The following is a 19,134-nucleotide window of genomic DNA, read 5'->3' as shown; positions in this document are numbered from 1 at the left end:
AGGCATGAGAGAAATTGTAGTGAACAAATTTATGAAAATCAATTTACTTTAACTCATATATTTTTATTTGGACAAGACATTCTTTGAATAGTAAACAATACGAGCCATTTTTTTATGTTTTTCACTTCAACTACACGGTGATTTTTTAAGAGCTTGAGAACTTTTAAAAAAAAAAACGCATAAAATTTGCAAAATCTCATCGATTCTTTATTTGAAACGTTAGATTGGTCCATGACATTTACTTTTTGAAGACAATTTCAGTTAAATTTTGACCGCGGCTGCGTCTTGGGTGGTCCATTCGGAAAGTCCAATTTTGGGTAACTTTTTCGAGCATTTCGGCCGGAATAGCCCGAATTTCTTCGGAAATGTTGTCTTCCAAAGCTGGAATAGTTGCTGGCTTATTTGTGTAGACTTTAGACTTGACGTAGCCCCACAAAAAATAGTCTAAGGGCGTCAAATCGCATGATCTTGGTGGCCAACTTACCGGTCCATTCCTTGAGATGAATTGTTCTCCGAAGTTTTCCCTCAAAATGGCCATAGAATCGCGAGCTGTGTGGCATGTAGCGCCATCTTGTTGAAACCACATGTCAACCAAGTTCAGTTCTTCCATTTTTGGCAACAAAAAGTTTGCTAGCATTGAACGATAGCGACCGCCATTCACCGTAACGTTGCGTCCAACAGCATCTTTGAAAAAATACGGTCCAATGATTCCACCAGCGTACAAACCACACCAAACAGTGCATTTTTCGGGATGCATGGGCAGTTCTTGAACGGCTTCTGGTTGCTCTTCACTCCAAATGCGGCAATTTTGCTTATTTACGTAGCCATTCAACCAGAAATGTCGATAAAAAAGCGGATTTTCTGCCAACTTTTCTAGGGCCCATTCACTGAAAATTCGACGTTGTGGCAGATCGTTCGGCTTCAGTTCTTGCAAGAGCTGTATTTTATACGGTTTTACACCAAGATCTTTGCGTAAAATCTTCCATGTGGTCGAATAACACAAACCCAATTGCTGCGAACGGCGACGAATCGACATTTCACGGTCTTCAGCAACACTCTCAGAAACAGACGCAATATTCTCTTCTGAACGCACTGTACGCATTCGTGTGGTTGGTTTAATGTCCAATAAAGTAAACTGAGCGCGAAACTTGGTCACAATCGCATTAATTGTTTGCTCACTTGGTCGATAATGTAGATCATAAATCGGACGTAAAGCGCGAAACACATTTCAAACCGAACACTGATTTTGGTAATAAAATTCAATGATTTGCAAGCGTTGCTCGTTAGTAAGTCTATTCATGATGAAATGTCAAAGCATACTGAGCATCTTTCTCTTTGACACCATGTCTGAAATCCCGCGTGATCTGTCAAATACTAATGCATGAAAATCCTAACCTCAAAAAAATCACCCTTTATAATAAGATATGAGTATGATTTGAGTTTCTTTAAATTCTGCAATCAAGTTTCGCTTCAGGGCAATATTGAAAAAGATTTATAAATTTATATCAAACTCTCTTCTACTCCGTTTTCTGATTTAACATTGAAAAAATGTTTCTAATTTGTCACTCATACGCCACAGTACACCATCTGAAAAAAAACTGAAAGGAACTTCAAAAATCAGAGCTTCATTGTGACGGGTCATACAGTTTAGACTAGGTTAAGTTAAAGTGGCTGTCCGTGATGGAGAAGGACACACTCAGGCCAGTTTATTGACCCATTGTGATACCACATGAATCTCGAGGCTTCCTTTTAAGCTCAATGAAACCACTTTGAGTCCCTTATGAAACGTGAGAGGCTGATTATGCTAATATGATTAGAAGAATTCTCCTAGGAAATTCTTGCGTTAAGCTACAGCAAGGCATTTAAAGAGAAGGTGAAGAACTGTTTCATCCTCTTCCTCGTCTATATAGCTTCTGCAAAAGTCATTTGAGAATACGAAAAGCCACGTGGCGTGCTTTCCTATTAGACGAGCTTATATGCGATCTGTTTAAAGAGAGCAAGCACCTTGAACGTTTTAAATCCAGTGTTGGCCAGATGTTTTTTGTGACCTGACACGTGGTGATGTTGTTCCACCTGGTGCCTGCCCTCCTCACAGCGTCTTGCATTAGCAGCAGTTTACATGTAGCGATTGGTATGCCAGTATTTTCCAAACGTGATAGAATGGGTTGTACTGTACCGTTCCTAGCGAGTTCATCTGCCTTACGATGACCTGGAATGTCTCTATGGCCCGGCACCCAGCAAAGGTGAATATTAAACTGTTGTGCCATCTCCATTAGATATGATCGACAGTTGTGGACTGTTATAGAGTTTGTAGAGACAGAGTCCAGAAATTTGGTAGCGGCCTGACTATCTTAGAAGATACAGATATCAGATGTTGATATTAGGTTTTCATGAAGCCAGGACAAGACTTTTTTATCGCCAAAAGTTCCGACTGCAACACTCTACAATGATTGGGAATGAGAGTCCACTGCGACAAAGCTTTGAGGCGAATAGCAGAGCTTGCAGCTATTTGTTTGCTAAATATGTCAAGAGGTGTTAGGTAGAGTAAAGTGTCCAGTGCAGCAGGTGGGGTAAGCGATCCGCTTATATTTACATAGCTGAACGTTGGGCTTACTTTAATTTGTCGCAGTTTATAACTTTCTCTAAAGCAGTTCACCATACTACCACACCGTACGTTTAAATCGGTCTGGGTTCTAAGCCCCACTTATTACCAATAGCTTTTTATCAAGAAAAGAGAGCTTCAATAGCTTTTTTGACTCTTTCTTGTACATTGAGTTTCCAATTTAGTTTTGAATCTTAAAAAAGACCCAGGTACTTAGCCTCGTTGTACCCGTGGCATGATGGTTAGTTCGTTCGACTGTCTTTTCAGAGGTTTTGGGTTCGATCCCTGCCTATGACATCTAAAGGTTTTTTTCACGGGTACTGCCTCTTGCGAGGAATTGGCCATTTCTCCAAGAGTAATCCTTGTCATGAAAAGTGCTTTCTCAAAATAGTCATTCTGATTCGGCTTAAAACTGTCCCTTCATCCCTGACAGCAGAACTCGAGCACAGGAATGGTTGAGAGTTGTCAGTCACTAGGCCCTAGTTCTCCATGTACTATTGCGCCACCCAATTTATTTATTTATTTACTGAGCCTCGTCAGAACATTTTAATTGGATTCCTTTAATATAGGGAAGGTTAACAAAACGAATTTTGTATTTCCTCCAAAATAGGACTAAATCAGCTTTGTGCGGGTTAACACGCAGTCTACACCGAGTAGTCCAAATGGTAATCTGGCTAAGGCATTTTGTAAGAGTTCTTCTAAGGTGTAAAGATGCTTTCCTGAAACCGCTAAAGCCAAGTCATCCGCATATGATATCACTCTAAAACCCTCCATCTATCCAGGCTAGTTAGGATTTCATTCACCACTAGATACCATAGGGGAGAGGATAGAAAACCACTTTGTTGCAAGCATCGATTTGTTTTAGGTAATTTTCGACTACTTTTCGACACATATCGGGCGGTATTTCAGCCATAACTCGACGAATGTTGTTTTTGAAGTGCTCAAGAGTTAAAGGTTGACAAAAAGCAATCCAGTTGATATCTCCACTACGAGTAATTACGTCGTCAGGAAATGTCTCTTGGAATAAGTCCATATTAGCACGAGTTGTGTGGCATGTGGCACAGTCTTATTAAAACCACACATTCTCCAAGTCGTATTCTCCAATAGCAGGCAAAAAACAAGGCGGTTATCATATGGCCATAGCGCTCCTTATTGACGGTAACAGTCGTTTTCGAAAAAGTAAGGTCCAATCACACTTTCGGACCAAAAAGCGCACTAAACAGTTACTTTTTTCAATAACTTGAGGATTTTCAGAACCCCAATTACGACAGTTTTGTTTATTTACGTATTAGTGAGATATGTGCCTTGTTGTTCAAGCACCCATTAGACGTATCTACGACAACGTTGTGAACAGTCAGCTGGTTTCAGTTGTTGTGGATGTAGGTGTAGATCCAAATGCAAAATACGACAATGTGCTGCAAGACAGTCCCTATTCCTAAGAACGACGAGAAATGGACACATTCGGGTCTTTTGCAAGACTTTCACTTACAGCAGCATACTTACACTGAAAGTGGTACTAGCGAAACGATGATGCACAAGCCTTTCAACATCCATAACTAATCCAGTCTCTTTAAATTGCTTGACAATTTTAGAAAATGCTTCCGTAGTTGGACGATTATGTAAACCATAATTCGTTCTTAAAGCACCCTATGTGGCTGTAGCAGAAATGAGTTGTGCGATAGTTGAGCGACTCATTTTCGTAAATATCACACTTTCAATTATTGACAAACACGAGACCCTCTAAACTGCATAAACTATAGAAAATAAACTTACAAAATCTTTTCCACTTAATACTTGAATGTCTAAAGCCCATCGTCAACAGCCTGATAGTTCCTTATCAGTGTGGTTTTAGACCAGGAAAGTCCGCAGTCCATCAAATATTCACATTATGGCAGATCCTGAAAAAAAAACCCAAGAACATCAAATCGAAACCCCAAAAACATCAAATCGAAACCCACCATTTTTTCATCGATTTCAAGTCAGCATATGACAGCATCTACAGAGACGAGCTGTATAGAGCCCTAACTAGTTTTGGCATGCGATTTTTTTAACATCGTACTTAAAAGAACTGTGCAGAGCTCTTATATCAACACTTTCAAAAGTCTGTCCAATTACTAGCATATGCTGACGACATTGACATAATCGGTTTCACGGTTAGTGAGGACAAAACAAAGTATATGCTGTCGTCAAGAACAACGACGTCTTGGTCAAAACGTGACCATCGACTGACTTAACTTTGAGGTAGTCAAGGACTTCGTCTACCTAGGCTCCGCTATTAACGCAGAAAAACACACCAGCGCTGAGATCAAACGAAGAAAAACTCTTGCAAATCGCCGTTTCTTTGGGCTAAGAAAACAATTTATTAGCAAAACCCTCTCTCGAGGGACCAAAGTGTCGCTATATAAGACCCTCATTATCCCCGCTGTAGAAGATGACCCCGAATCAGGTGGAGCGCACAAGTGGAAGATGACTTCCTCCAACTTAGAGCGCGAAACTGGAGACATCGAGCTAATGACCGAGCTAGATGGAAAAGTTTGTAAGGTGGGGCCCTAGTTAACACAGGACTGTAGCACCACATTAAGTAAGTAAGTTTTGGTCCCGTCTTATTAGAACCACAATTTATCGTTCAATTAATGGTCTTCTTTGCTTACTTTCCAAAAACTAGACATGTTCAGTAGCTTGAAATGTTATATCATGAGCAGCACTTGCCCTTGAGACTGCAAAAAAAAAGGTTACAAGCTTTACAATATCTGTAACTTTTCGACTCTTCCAAAATGTCTTCACAACTTTATCTACCATTATCATCCCTTGATAACTTGCAATGGGGTGTTGATATGCATGGCATATTCTTTTGAGAAAATTACTAAGCTGATTTCGTATAATTATTTGATGTTTTGCACATCTGAATCCTACGCTTTGGCTAACTACACAAAATAGTCAATCCATCTCCTCAAATAATTTTAGACTTATTCAGTAAGAGGAATGAATCATATCAGAAATTATTTGAAAGCTAAGAAGGTTTTTTTTTAGACTTTGTGCTCTTCACACAAATAAAGTTTACTTAAGACAAAGTCCGACCATTACTTCAAAGTTATTCCAGAAGTAGAATATTGTCTACCACCATCTACATAATAAATAATCCCATCAAAAGAACTGAACAATTACATCAATCCCAACTTGACATACGATTTTTGTCCTCCTTCTGGTTATCCTTATTTAAAGTGATATAAAAATACAAAACAGGAAACAACAGAAACTTAACATAAATCTTATCGGACAAAGCTCAAATATCCAAACAATTTAAATGTCTATCTAAATAGCTTGCAACTTTCAATTCTGATTCACTCAATCAGCATCAGTATCAGCATCAGTATCACACTCGTACATAAATGTGAATTTTTCCAAAAATAAAAGAAAACAACCATTTTTCCATATTGACTTTTTGAACTTTGCAACCAACTTGTGCATATGAACTTTGAACGTATAGGTATAAATATCGTATCCAATTTCAATTCGATTCGATTCGATTCGATTCCATCCATATATGAACATTCCATCCACTCAACTGAATGCATAGTCAAATTGAAAAATCCATTTACGGATTGTTTCATCAATATTATTTCTTCGCATCCTTTGACAAAGAAGTGGCAATCAAAATTGCCATCGCACAACTTCTACTTCCTGGGCAACTCGGTCTTCTATACTGTATTGAAACTGATACTGATGCGACCGATGCGAAATGATGACAATGACGGTAAGGGACGGAACGGAACGGGATGAGAACGGGGCAATATCTTTCTGGTCTATGGTAACTTTATAGCTGAAGCTTTTTGTTGCTCTTCTTCTTCTCGATGGAATATCTTCTTTTTGGCCGAACAATATAAATGCAAGAAGAACGATTTTTCTATTCACTCGGGGGAATCAATTTTCTTGCCGCTCTGCTCGAGTTGTAGTAGCCAAGCCATTTTCTAGAAAATCGCATCAATGTGCACGAATAGACCCGTTGGCGTGGATGGCGTGGCGTGGCGCACCCACTATAGCTAGAAATAAATTGACACATAGTTTACAAGAGTGGATTATGAAGTGAAGCAATAATGAAAACAAAAGGCGCCACTGTCTAGAATTAAGAGGGCGAAAATAAAGCGATTCTTGGATCTTTCCAAAATGTACAATACACTGTGGTGAAATTGTATCATTTTTAAATTCAGTGGTGAGTTGAAATATTGTTGGATTTAGCCGGAAAACTTAGTACAGATAGTTAGGTAGAAATGGCTATCTCAAGGCAACCTAGCCTGATATCAAATTAGCGCATTAGTGCGCGGTTTTGATACCAAAAACTCGTTTGACCTGTGATAGAAAGGGAAAGATTTATAGAGAAGCTTAATAGCGATTATGTAAGAGCCATTTTGTCGCATTGAGAAAAAAGATTAGGTCTCTAATCTTTGTCTCAGATAGCTCATCAAGTTCGTGAAAGAATGCTTTTCCAAAGAATTTCATTCTAGTGTTTGCCAAAGCAGGACATTTGCAGAGGCAATGGATTATCGTTTCACTTTCTCTTTAGTCACTACAACGACGGCAAAAGGTGTTGTGGAAGATACCCAACTTCTCCGCATGAACTCCTATAGGCCAATGTCCGGTACAAACCGCAACAATCCTGGCTATGCCTTGCCTTGGCCTGCATAGAATATCGTTTGTACGGGTTTTATTATAGGTGGGCCATATCTTCCTAGATACAATGCAGTTGGAAAAACTGCTCCACCTTCGGTTTGATTTAGTTTGGTAGATAGAAAAGATTGTACTCTTCATATCACCAAGAGGAATGTTAACCATTTCCGCAAGTGAGCTATTAAGGGCCGATTATTGCCTGGCTAGCTCGTCAGCCCGTTCATTTCCCACGATACTACTATGGCCCGGAACCCATATCAGGGTGACACTGTTGTTAATATTCAGGCTCGCAAGCTCATCGCGACATTACTGGATCAATTTAGATGAGGATGTGGCCGAGTTAATGGCTTTGACAGCTGCCTGAGTGTCTGTGAAGATAGCCGCATTTCGGTTTTGGTTTGGGCTTTGTTTAAGTATCTTACATGCCTCCCTTATTGCTAGCAATTCAGCCTGAAAAACGCTAGCAAAGTCAGGAAGCCTAAAGGATTTCGCTACATTTAGGGACTCAGAAAATATCCCAGAACCAACTCCGCACTCTATTTTTGAGCCGTCAGTAAAGATGGTTGTGTCGAAACCTATCGACACGATGTCATCCTCCCAATCTTCTCTGGATGGGAAAATAACCTTAAAACACTTACTAAGGCTCAAAGTAGGAGTGCAGTAGTCAATGTCTACCGAGATAATATCTGAGGGATTCAATTTCGTTGTGTGGCTGTGACCATAAGGTTTTGACAACCAGCTGTTTGATTCCTTCAGCCTAATAGCGCTGCAGGAAACTATGTATTTGATAAAAAGGTCGATTGGTAGAAGATCCAAAATTACGTTTAAGGCGTCCGTTGGGCAAGTACGCATTGCCCATTGTAGTGCCCACGCAAGCTGTTCTCTGAACCTTCTTTAGCTTATCCATATTATAGGTTTGCTAAGAGCAGGCCACCACACAATCTAACCATATGTTAGGATTGGACGTACTACGGCTGTGTACGTCCATAAAATCATCTTCGACAGAAGTCCCCACTTTTTGCAGAAAGTTTTGTTGCATCCGCAGATGGCAACACAGGCCTTCTTAACCCGTACTTCAATATTAAGTTTCGAGTTTAGTTTAGGGTCGAGTATAACTGCCAAATATTTTGCACTGGAAGACAATGATAGGATTTGACCGTTGAGTCGGGGTAGTGGAAGGGCGGTACTTTAGTTTTGGTGGTAAAGAACAACAGTTCAGTTTTATTTTGGTTAACTCCTAGTCCACAACTCGTGGCCCAGCTGCTAACTTTTTTCAAAGCTGACTCCGTGATTTCATTAATCACAGAGGTGTGCTTTCCTGACACCAATAGCACCAAATCATCCGAATCATAGGCTACCGCCTTCACTCCACATCTCTCTAATTTAACGAGAATTGTATCCATGACCAGAAGCTATAGGAGAGGCGAAACACTGAGTAGGGGAACGTGTTTTGTTGCGAAGACTTCTACACCGAACTTAACGAGCGATTCTTCTAAGGATTCGGTAAGGACGTTGTTAAAAGCACCTTCTATGTCTAGGAAGCTGGCAAGAGTAAATTCCTTATAATGGATTGTTTGTTCTACCGTGCGCACTACCTCATGGAGGGCAGTCTGCGTAGATTTGTCCTTAAGATAAGCATGCTGAGAGCTTTCGAGAGGTCGTCCAACTAGGATTTCTCTAATATGGTAATCAAAAATGCGCTCAAAGGTTTTTAAGCACAAAAGATGTTAAGCTTATTGGTCTGAAATCCTTCGCGTATTCGTGACCTCACCTACCCACTTTCGGGATAAAAACTAGTTTTAACCTGTCTCCACGACATGGGCACATGTTTGAGAAGGAGGCATCCTTTGAAAGTTTGTTCGAGCCATAGAACTGCCACATCATTCAACTTGGCGCTACAGCGCATCGTGCACCTGGGTGTCAAGTAATAGATCCCTGCAGCTTACTCGATTTCTATGTTGCTGTCTCCAGTTTTGAATACCAAGCCGGAGCGTGTCGGCTTCAACTTGATTATTCCACCGGAGATGGGGTCCGCTTATAGTTCCCTCAAGCTTAGCGTTTAATACCCCATGGGCTGAAGCTTCGAAGTTCATTAGCTCTACATGACCTAGCCATATAAATTGTTAAACACGTAGGTTTTTGACCAGTGACAAGTCCGTGGTGAACTGAAATAATTGTGTACAATAGACACAAGCCGGTGAATATATATCGTGAATAGATCCCTCGTCTCGAAGATATCAAGAGATCCTTCATCCACCTGGAAAAAGTCCAGTTTTCTGTACCATACCGTAAGATTTTTGTACAGTGTCTTATTTGCATTTCGGGATAGAGCCTTATTCCTCACTTGCTTAGTCAGGCCAAAGAAACACTATTAGCAAGAGTAATTCTGCATTTGATTTCTGCGTACTGAATCTACAATAGGAGTGGATTCTATCCAATGACAATAAAAACTTCGTTTTGTCCTCTTTAATCACAACACCCATTTTGTTCGCTTCAGACTTGATATCGGGAAAGGCACCCATAAATGCTCATTTCGTTATTTCCATAATGTCGAAGTCATTTGAATATCCAAGATATTGTGTGGATTTTTGGAAGATGGTGCCATTGGTGTTGTCGTTGGTGTTTCGCACCATTCTCTCTGAAGCCTCTGTAGTTGGCGCTGCGAAGGGGCAGTCACCATTCTTATGGATAGGACAGATAGTGCCCAAAATTATACTCGTCCGGCACGCTTTTTTCGAAATAGATTTTGGTTATGAGTTGGTGCATGCTTCTGACCAAATCAGCGTCCGCGTGCCTGAAAAGCTCCATCTGTAAACCGTCATCGATGGCAACTTTGTTTGACTTCAGTCTAGCGATGGCAACTCTGATCCCATTCCGGTCGGGAGAGAGACAGCTTTCGTAAAAACGTTCATCTATCTGCGCAATGCACTCGTAGAATTTGATTTGCCAGTCATTTATGTTTTCAAGAGTTAAATTAACTACAATTCCGTGTTCCGAAGCCAAATCCAACCAGTCTTTAAATGGCGACAAATTGCGTCTTAATGCATACGTTAGTAAGTGCTTCTGAAGATTTGTGCTTGGACGCTTCATTACTTTGATAATCAAATCAGCATTTGCTTTGAGGTTCTTACAATAAATTTGAGTTATTCCTGCTTCTACATAAATAGCATAGGTGGGGACTGAGGAAGGTAGTTTAAAAATACGTTTAAAAAAAAAGCACTGTAATCGCTCAAATTCTTCCACTTTTTTATAGCCAAAAACTTGATTCGCATAGCAAAAACAGGAGTTGATGGTTGCATTGAAGACCTTAAATTTAGATGGCGTATCCACGTTTTTATTACAATAAAATTTAGGCCACATGAGATTGATTGCAGTTTTGGCCTTACTGAGTTTTTTTCCAAAATGTTGTCGCAAGTTAAGATAGTAGGACACCTGAATATTTAAATTCCTTAACAACCTCTATAGGTTGGCCTGCCACTTTTTTCTCGGATGCCTTCTATATCTGCCGTGTGCTGAAAAATGTTGTAATGTTTAAGTCCCAATTGTCACAATAACTCTTAAGTTTATTAATTTGAAGCTGTAATGTAAGGGGGTTGTCCGTTAAAATCACTAAATCATCTGCATAAAGGAGTGTTTTAATGTGTTTATCTCCTACTATGACACCGCAAGGCAAGTTTTCAGATACATCGTCAATGAATAGGGCGAATAAAATAGGTCTGAGGACGCAACCTTGTGGAACTCCAGTATCAGTAGCAAAAAAGTTTGACATATTACTACCATTTCAAACTGCAGCTGAAGTGTTCGCAATTAGTTTTTGGAAACATTGAGAAATTTCGTAGAAACACCTATCAAGCTAAGCTTGTAAATATATAAGTGAGTTTCTGTTGACAGTGTTGAAGGCAGCCTTAAAATCCACAAAGAAGGCATAGAGTTTTTGTTTTCTTGTTATAAATTTTCTAGCTATAGTCTCCAGCGCAAAAATTTGATCAACTGTTGAAAGACCAGGACGAAAGCCCCCTTGGAAGATACTAAGCCGATTATTATGTTCCACCGAGCTTGAAAAGCGATTATATAGTATTTGGGCGAATATTTTTCTTAGGCTACAGAGAATTGATATACCTCAATAGTTTTGAACTAACGATGCATCACCCTTTTTAAAAATCGGAAAAATAAGGGACTTTAAGAATAGACTTGGAACATCCTCGTTTAAGAAGACGTTATTAAAGAATATCAAAAGAGAATCATGAAAATTCGCAGTGCTATTCTTAAAAAACTTGACTGGTATGCCATCAAGTCCACAGGACTTGTTGTTTTTCATTGTATTAAGTGCGTTGACCAACTCGTTTAATCCAATTGGTGCATCGAGATCTTCATCAACAACATTCGGAAGTGCGTATTGGAAAATGAGTGGAGAAATTCCTCCTGTCAGAAGTCGACCGAAGTATAATCCAAACGTTTCTGCTTCAACTGCAATAGCTGTCGAAGGTTTACAGTGCCCTAATTTCCGAACTTTGTGCCAAAAAACTTTTGAATTTTTACAGTTAAATAACACTTAAAAATTTCGCAACTACTTTCCTAATATAGAATTTCTCAATGAGGACTTGACAACTTACCCAATCACTTTAAATGATTCATGATGACAGTTCAATGATTAGTGAAAGGATGCGTTCACAAACTAAATTCAAAGTTGTCAAATTCATATTAGAAAACCTGAAATGACCCCAAATCCATCCCTGTAAATACTCCCTATTATAGATATTGCTTCATCTTTTGCATTCAGCTGGGAATACAATAAATGTAATGAGACGACCCAACGATGGATAGCTGACTTAGCCGCCTGTTCTGTGGGCTTCTCCCAGTTGGCCATTCTGTCTGCTATATCGGTTTGATTGATTCCCTACATTTATTCGTTTCTTTCTCAACCAACGATGATGACGATGACGATGACGAAGGCGAAGACGAACGCCGAGTACGACGGGAGGGATATAATATTTTTTTCTTACCAATGTGTAGTGGATGTTCAAGAATCAAGACCAAGGATGAGATTCAAAAGTCGGTCAGGCTTTTCTCTAAAGCGAAAAATAAAGTAGATATACTTACCAACTATACAGTCTAACTATACCTAACCAATCCTACACTATAGGTATAGTGGAGTGTTTCCTTCAGGAATTTTTATTTTTCTCTGCCATTTTGTTCAGAGCTTTCAAAAATGCTTGTGTCCTTTTAAAAAAATGAAGAAAAAGGAAGAGGTTTGATTTTCCCCCAAGGACATATCTCTATCCTATACACTGACTATACAGTGGAATAATAATAATAAAAAATGAACACTAAAAATGGGCTGGGAATTGCCATAGATTGAGTGTTTGCGTTCTTTAGAAATATTTTTAAACATTTTCCAAACGAAGCTATTTTTGAATACAAACATTGAAATTGAAGCACATACTCACAAACCTGAATGGAAAAGGACAGATAAAGGGATTGGCAAAAACAAAAATGAACATCATCCTAAAGTGTACTCGTATTGGAAAATAAATAAAAAAATAAGACAAGAAGTGAACTTTTATTATTGGTCACAATAAAGTTCCGTTGGATTTTGGATGTCCTTGTTTGCTCCGGTTTAAGTTTGTCTAAGGTGTTGGTTTGTTTTAAGTAAAGCATTAAAGTTGTGTTTTCTTTTAAGTATTAAGAGGTTTGATCTTCTGTGGAAGGTGGGGTGTAAAGTCTAGATTTTAGCTGAACGAAGACATATTACCAAAAGGATTTAAGTTGCAGTTATTATAACTTTGTTTGAAAGAATTTAAAAATCAGTTTGAAGAAAAACATTATGGACTTTCAGAATTGGAGTTGAGGCTCACTCTCATTCCCATTTGACAATTTCAAACTTTATTGCAAACACACCTTTAAATAATGACCAAGTTGTCAAAGTCAATACATGATAGGGAAGAACAAAAACTTAGTATGGCAAAATTCAAAAACAAGGAACGATATTTTTAATGGGATTGGGTCCAAAAGAAAGGGTTTTTCTATAAGGGCGGGTAGATGTTGAAATTGTTAAATATTAAATTTGTTAAGTGACAACAGACGGCTGAACAAAGAGATGGGTAGGTGTATGCATCTGGAGGCGAATTTAGGATATGAATTCTGGGGAAAAGCAATAATAACCGTGAACTACTTGCAAAATAGACTACAATTCCAAAAACACACTATGAAAGATATACTGGAAAGACACCAAATATAAGTCATCTTCGTATTTTTAGAACAAACGCTTTTGTTTATATCCCTAAAGAAACTCGAAAAGAGTTAGATGATAGAGCTGAAGCTAAGATTTTTGTTGGTTACGACTAGCATTCAAAAGCTTATCGGTTTGTTGACCAAAGAACCAAGAAAACTACAATTAGCCGAGATGCAAAGTTCTTTGAGTTATCAAAGAATGGAGAGGTTCATACGGTAAAAGGTATTTTTACCAAGACGAATAGTTCAGAACTAATAGTTCCAATTTTACTTAAAATTCAAGGCGTGACTACAGAACAAAAAGATACTAATAACGACGAAAATATAAAAGAAGAGGAATAAGAACCAACACAGGAAGATCTACCAAAAACATCAAGCAGACAAAATAAAGGAGTCGCACCACAACGCTTTATAAGCCGTGCATATATTGTACAGAAAGACCTTGTGAAAGAGCCTAGGAACTATAGGAAACCCATTACTTGTAAAAATAACGAAAAGTGGAAAAGCAATAACAGAAGAAATTCAAGGCCTTGAGAAAAACCAAACATGGCAATAAGTATTTCCACCAAGTGGAGCGAACCTTGTCGGTTGTAGATGGACCTAAAGGACTAAACGAAACGTTCAGTAAAGTATTCAGAGGTTCAAGGCTCGGCTTGTCGCGCAGGGATTCAGTCAAAAATATCGAAAAGACTACGACCAGACATCTTCTCTCTATAGCAGGAAAATGCAAAATGAAGGATCAACATATGGGTGTAAGGTCAGCGTTCTTAAACGGAGAACTCAAGGAAGAGATTTATATGAAACAACCGCCTGGGTTTGAAGTAAAAGAAGGGGGCTTGGTTTCCCGATTAAGGAAGAGTCTATATGGTTTGAAGCAAGCAGCACACGTGTGGATCGAAGTAATTCATAATGTTCTCATTGAAAGTGGTTTCATCCAGAGTAAAGCAGATCTAGGCTATACATTAGTCAATTGAAGGAAGAGAACCGCCACGCTCAAGAACCAGAAGATATATCAATTTCAAGTAAATTTTGTTAAACAGACAATAAGGCAGAAAGATGCAGAAATGGCTCTCAAGAAAATTGGTGGGTTGTTTTTTTACCATAGCAGTTTGAAAAAAAGCTGAAAATTTTGCTGAACCAAAAACGCTAGACTTGAATTAAATTTCATATAATAAAGTGTAACGTTATATCAAAGAAGTATATTTTTTGAAAAAAAAATCCATTTGACGGTTTTTTTTTATAAATCAAAAAAACTGAAAAAAAAATTGTCAAATCCAAAATTTTACGACTAAAATATGATTTCATCTCCAAAAGAATTTTGTGGAACGAAAAATAATGTTTTTGATATCTGATCAAATTTTGAGAAAAATCGAATTGACAGTTTTTTTATAAAAAAATAAAAATCTAAAAAAAAAACATTACTCAAAGTTGGTAAAAATTGAATATCGATTCAAATATCTTATCAAAAACTTGAAATTTAGGCTTCAAACTTATTTTTTCTTATAAGAAATATTGTTTTCAACAATCTAAAAAATGTTGAAAAAAATCGAACTGACAGTTTTTTTACAAAAAAAATTAACAAAAGTTGGTAAAAAATGATTTTCGACTCAAATATCTTTTCAAAAATTTGAAATATTGGCTTCAAACTTATTTTATTTCACAGAAAATATTGTTTTCGATATTCAGTAATTTTTATATAAAAATCCAACACTCCGTTTTTTCATAAAAAATAAAATCTGAAAAAAATAGTACGCAAATTAGGTAAAAATTGATACGAGTACATATAGACAAACTTTTAAGCAAGACAAACCGACAGACGGGATGGGAAGTTATCAGTGTGGGTCGCATCCCAGCCCAGGCATCGGTCGATTGTGGCTTATTTGCATAGACCTGTGACTTCAAAAAACGCCACAGGAAAAAGTGTATCGGGGTCATGACCTTGGTGGCCAATTCACTTAACGCATTCGAGACATAACCTTACCTTCAAGTCGTTTATGCCAAATGTCAATCGTGGTGTTTCCCGTGTGGGCCGTAGCGCCGCGCCGCCTTGCTAGAACCACACGACGTCTAGGTCCATATGGATCAATTTGGGCCACAAGAAATTAGTTATCATCGTCATATAGCGCTCGCTGTTGACGGCGACCGGCTCACTAACGTCGTTTTCAAAAAAGTACGGACAAATTACGCCACACCGCGCCGGCTCAACATCCACACCAAACGGTTACTTTTTGAGGATGCATTATCACCTGGTGAACCTCGCGTGGGTTGGTGTTGTCCCATATGCAGCAATTTTACTTTTTAACACAGCCATTCATCCAAAAATGAGCCTCGTCAATAAAGATGATTTTTCGGCCAAAATAAGGGTCGTCCTCCAAACGATTCCAAACCAAGTCTGCAAAAGGCCGAGTTCTTGTGCAAGGCGAGGAATAGACTACCTCGGGTTTTGCTGTACAAATTCACCTATTTGGATGCAAAAATAGCTGAAAAGGAAATGAATTCACTGTAACTGACAGAATAATACCAACTACCAAATTGGGTGCAGCAATAGTCCGTTGTACAAGGTAAATCTGTGATTGACCTTTGCGCTGTAAATGATAAATGGATTGATCGTGTCAACAGATTTGAAGTTGAGTGTAAGACTTTCTCAGACCACATGCCCATAGTTGTGGAATTTTTAAACCAAGCACCTTCTACTGAAACAAATCTTAAACTTCTTCCTCGTCTTAGTTGGAAATATGAACAGAAAACTTCGTTTCAGCGAAATTTAGAAAATTTTTTACTAACTAATGCCTTGCGAACGGAATCCACGGAAGATCTTTCAAATCAACTTACTGAATGTATTCGAAATTCTTATCCAAGCAAAACTATAAACCCGAAGTTATCATTTAAACAGGAATGGTTTGACAAAGAGTGCTGGAAAGCTAGAATAAAGTCGTTCTCCATTTTACGCACAATCCGTTCGTCAAACAACCAACACCTTAGGACTTGGTATATCGAAGCCAACACAAATTACAAAAACTTATGTCGTCAAAAGAAAACTGACTTTGAAAACCAACAAGCTCTTCTTTTAGGACAAACTCGAAACGCCAAGGAATTCTGGAAGATTGCGAGGGAAATCAACGGAATGAATTATAAAATCGGTACAGGTGTATCGGCTGAATTACTTGCAAACCACTTTAAACTTCTCCTCTCAAATAATTCTAATCTGACAATCTCATACGCAGAACCTTTATGCATTGACGAATCACTAGACTCCGACATCTCTATTGAAGAAATACAATCTGTGTTGATGAAAGCGAAAAATGGAAAGGCGCCAGGTGAGGATGGTATTCCTTATGAGTTTTTTAAAAATGCAACACCTCAATATTATGACAACTTAAGGACCCTGTTCAACAAAATTTTATCAACGGCAAGCATCCCCTCTTCGTTCAGGAAATCTGTGATCTTCCCGATCCACAAAAAAGGACCTTTAGACGTTGTAGAAAATTATAGAGGAATCTCTTTCATGAATGTTATGTCAAAAATTTTCTGTGGTGTCTTAGTTGAAAGATTAGAGAGATGGGTTGAAAGGAAAAACATTCTGTCTGAACTACAAGCGGGATTTAGAAAGAATTACTCCACTATTGACCAAATATATGTTCTTACGTCTATTGTTAAAGCGTTCCAAGCCAGGAACAAAAAAGTATACTCTTTCTTTGTTGATTTCAAAGCTGCCTTTGATCTTATTAACAGGGACGCTCTTTTTTACAAAATGTCGCAACTTGGTATATCGTCAAAATTCATTAAAGTGATTAGAGAAATGTACACGGATACTAATGCAGCAGTTTGGGATGGTACAACGTACTTGGAGTGGTTCGGAACTAATTCTGGTGTGAAACAAGGCTGTCTCCTCAGTGCATTATTGTTCTCACTCTTTTTAAACGACGTAGTAGATGATCTACCTGGTGGAGTCAGAATTGCTGGTACTTTAGTCAATGTGTTACTCTACGCAGACGACCTTGTCATACTAGCTGAATCACCTGAGCAGATGCAATTGATGATAAATCGCTTGTCAAACTACTGCAAGAGATGGGATCTATCTATAAATACAGAAAAATCGAAAATGATGGTCTTCGAGCGACATTCAAGAAATCATAATGACAGACAGTGGTATTACGATGGACAAGCTGTAGAAACCGTGAGAGAAATTAAATACCTAGGTGTGAGACTTAGTTCAACTTTTAGTTTCAAGAACCACCTAGCCGAGAAAAGCAATAGCTCACAAAGCTTAATCAACCTAACCTGGAAAAATGTTTTTTCAAACAAAAGAATCACTTTATCCTCAAAACATAAGATATTTAATTCAGTTGTCAAATCAACCCTTTGCTACGCTTCTCAAGTCTGGGGTGCAGATGAGTACGAGGAAATAGAATTATTCCAAAGAAATTTTCTGAAGAAACTATTTAACCTGCCACAAAATACACCAAATTATTGTATTTACTTGGAAACTGGCCTTCCAAAACTCCTAACCAACACTCTGAAATCTCAAGCTGACTTCATAATTAAGCTATGTAGTCATTATGAAGAATATCGACTTTCGAAGAAACTGTTTTTGTATGAGTTAAGGAACAAAGACTGGTGGTATAAAAAATGGCAGACTATTGGTAACGCTTGTGGTGAAAACTTAATAATTGACACTAACAACTTAAGCAATTTGAAAGAAAATCTCTACAACATTATTCAGAAGAATGAAGACGCATCTCGTGATATGTTCATCCTTAAGGCGCGAGAGTCTGATAACAGAGTCTTATACAGCCAATTGGATTACAATCTAAAACAAAGGAACTACTTCCATGATTCGTTAAGGTATGATGAGATATCTATAATCTTCAAAGCAAGGTGCGAGGTCCTTCACCTCAATGGGAACCCCTATAATGGAAGCTTTAACCAATTCTGTTCGCTGTGCAACCTTAAAGCAAAAGAAGACTGCTTTCATATTATTAGTATATGCCCTATATTCAGACCACAAAGAATTATGCATTTTGGTAAACCCACTTTAACATTACAAGAATCTGTACAACTTTTAAACGAATGTGAATGGAAAACTCTTAGCAATTTCTTGAAAACAGTTTACAAATACAGAAAATTGTTAATATCTGAATACATTTAAATACCTGCCATTTTGAATTTATTGAAAATTTATTTTATTTATAGTCATTAATTAAATTTAAAATATAAATTTGCCAATCAGGCTGACGGCTAAGCCATAGCTTTAAGATTCAAATTTTGTAACAAACTATTGTATTTAACTGTTAATAAATGAATAACTTACTTACTTACTTACTTAGTCCGTTGTACTTATGGGCAGCTCTGTCAGGTAGCGGAGGGATCCAATGGATTTTGGAAAAAGTGGAGAGCTTTCAATACTTTGCAAGTATCGTCCCTATCGAAGGTGGAACCGAACAAGACGTCATCTGCCGCATCGGCAAAGCAAAAGCGGCGTTCGGTATGTTGTCGAAAATTTGCAGGAATAACGAATGTTTCACACAAATGTCGAATCTGTGATTTTTTATGGGTGCAGCACTTGCAAAGGTTACTTCAGCCATCACAAGAGAGCTGCAAACCTTCGTGAAGAGATGTCATCGTAACATCCTAAG

This window comes from Eupeodes corollae, chromosome 2, assembly GCF_945859685.1.
Source record: "Eupeodes corollae chromosome 2, idEupCoro1.1, whole genome shotgun sequence".
NCBI lineage: Eukaryota > Metazoa > Arthropoda > Insecta > Diptera > Syrphidae > Eupeodes > Eupeodes corollae.
Note: the sequence above shows the minus strand (reverse complement) of the source record.